General features: G+C 52.6%; 1 long non-coding RNA gene across 1 annotated transcript; it reads left to right on the top strand.

Annotated features, from left to right (window-relative positions):
- The first annotated feature begins 7 nt into the window (after window positions 1-7).
- LOC135408326 (uncharacterized) lies at window positions 8-1,138 on the top strand. The gene is made up of 2 exons (XR_010427502.1): window positions 8-281; window positions 489-1,138. It is a non-coding gene; the product is annotated as an uncharacterized LOC135408326 (long non-coding RNA).
- The last annotated feature ends 1,124 nt before the right edge of the window (window positions 1,139-2,262 follow it).

The following is a 2,262-nucleotide window of genomic DNA, read 5'->3' as shown; positions in this document are numbered from 1 at the left end:
TCCTGGAGCCCGGCCCGGGGCGGAAAACCGGCCCAATTCCAGGGAACTCGCTCAAGTCCCCCCAGGGACACCAGCGGGGCTGGGGGAGGAGGGTTATAAACAGCAAAGTCTGTGGAATATCAACCTGTCCTTGTCCCGATCCCGCTGAGCAGACCTGGAACCGTGGCTGCTTCCTGGCAAACCTGGCGTTAGAGCGGCAGCTCTGCGGGGGAACAGCCGGGCTCCAGGAGGCACTGGGAGGCTATTGCAGCAGGAATTCGGCATGGAATTGCGGGCTGTAGGTAGAATTCATCCAAACCTGCAATGCTGAGACCGGAACCCAAACCTGGGCCCCCCGCAGAGAACAATCTTTTTGCTGCCCTGTCGGCCAAAGCCGCTGCGCTGAGAGATCTTGGCAGCCTGAGGGAGGGCATTCTCTGCTTCCCAGCAACCTCCATCTCCCTAGGGGACAATCCAAGTCCCAACCAATTCCTTTTGCCTTTCCACAGGGACACTGACCCTTATTTGGTCCTGCTCTTCCACGGTCCATTTTGGGGGATGAGTTTGTGCTGGTTTACGTTCCACGACTCCACCCACAGCTGGAGATTTGGGGTTGTGCTTCTCTACTCCCAGCAGGTTCCCTAAGGAGCCAGATACTCCAACAATCCCCTCGTTTGACTTTCTAGGTGAATTGTGCACAAGCCAGTCCCCCATTCCCTATCCAGGCTGGGAGTGCTCTTGCCCTTGGTACAGATGGCTCTGGCTGGGCAGGAACTGAGAGCAGGACACGGGGCAGAGTGGATCAGCTGCCCAGGGAACCTCTAGGAGATGAAGCTACGGGATCCTCATTCCAATCAAGGGAACACATTCTGTCTCTGGCAGGAGCCGGGAGCCAAAGCAGATCCCGCCTGGCCAGGCTGGGGGGCAGCAGTTGGATCCACTCTGGGGGAAAGCCCCTGTGCCTGCCAGGAGCTCTGACTCTGTTTGTCCTGCCAGCTCCTGACCAGTGTCAGGGCCCCTGGGAGGGATTCAGAATCCAAAGAACCCCCAAATCCTACCGCAGGATTCAATCAAAGGAAGAAAGCCATTATTGTCATAAAAAGCTTAAAAAGCTGTTAAAAATTCTAGGACAGCAATACTGGGATTCCCAGGAAACTTAGTAGTGTCTTGGTTCCATTTCAATGTATCTTTAGTCCCTCAATGAACAGCTTGGAGAACTTCCCCTGGGATTCGGAGGCTGAGCAGGGTTTGCTTTGGATTGCTTGGCACCTCTGGCCCCAGCTGGTGCAAACACAACTTGGGCCAATGTGGTTAAACACACTTTCCCACACAAACAGTTGCTGTATCCTGCAGAAATTACCCCAAGTTTGCAGATAAAACCTTCATCTCTGTCCCTCCTCAGTTATCCCAGGTTTTCCGGGCTGGGAGTTACAAGGAGGCTGTAAATTGAAAGGCAGAAAGAGAAGGTCTGTCAGTAAAAGGCACAAAGAAGGGGACAGGTTTCAAAAAACATTTCTGCAATCCAATGAATACCTCACTGAGTACCTCATTTATCCTTCAAAATATTCATTCTCTGCCCTGGACATTCCCTCAAGTTTTACCCCCAAAGGTTTCCCCTCCTGCCCACCCCTGACTGCCTCAGTGTCCATCAGGAGGTACATCCTCTCTGCTGCAGGTGACCTCACTCTGGACCCACTGCATTTTCCTGACCTCTCCACATCTCAGCAACTCACTTCTACCTCAAGATGTTCATTCTCTACCCAGCACACCACCTCCAGTTTACTCTCAACACTTTCCCCACCTCTCCACCACCCAGGAGCTCATTTTCACCTCAGAAGATTCACTCTCTGCCCTGCAGATTCCCACAAGTTTTACCCCCCACATTTTCCCTGCAGGTCCGCAAGGTTTACCCCAGTTTACCCCAGGAGGTGCATTCTCTCTCCTCCACATGACCTCTGATTTTACAAACACAAATTTTCCCTCCTGCCCACCACTGACTGCCTCACTGGACCTCAAAAGCCTCATTTTCTCCCCTAGGTGACATCCACACTTACCCTCACAGTTTTCCCTGCCTGCAAACTACTTATTACCTCATTTTTACCTCCAAACATTCATCCTCTGCCACAGAGATGACCTCAAAGTTTCCCCCAAAACCTCCTCACCTGTCCACTACTGTTTGCCCCAGTTTACCCCAGGAGGTGCATTCTCTCTGCTGCACATTACCTCAGGTTTGACAAACAAAGATTTCCCTCCCTGCCCACTGCTGACTGCCTCACCTTACCC

This window comes from Pseudopipra pipra, unplaced genomic scaffold (assembly GCF_036250125.1).
Source record: "Pseudopipra pipra isolate bDixPip1 unplaced genomic scaffold, bDixPip1.hap1 HAP1_SCAFFOLD_336, whole genome shotgun sequence".
Classification (NCBI taxonomy): domain Eukaryota; kingdom Metazoa; phylum Chordata; class Aves; order Passeriformes; family Pipridae; genus Pseudopipra; species Pseudopipra pipra.
The sequence above is the reverse complement of the archived record's forward strand: the minus strand, read 5'-3'. Positions and strand labels throughout refer to the sequence as shown.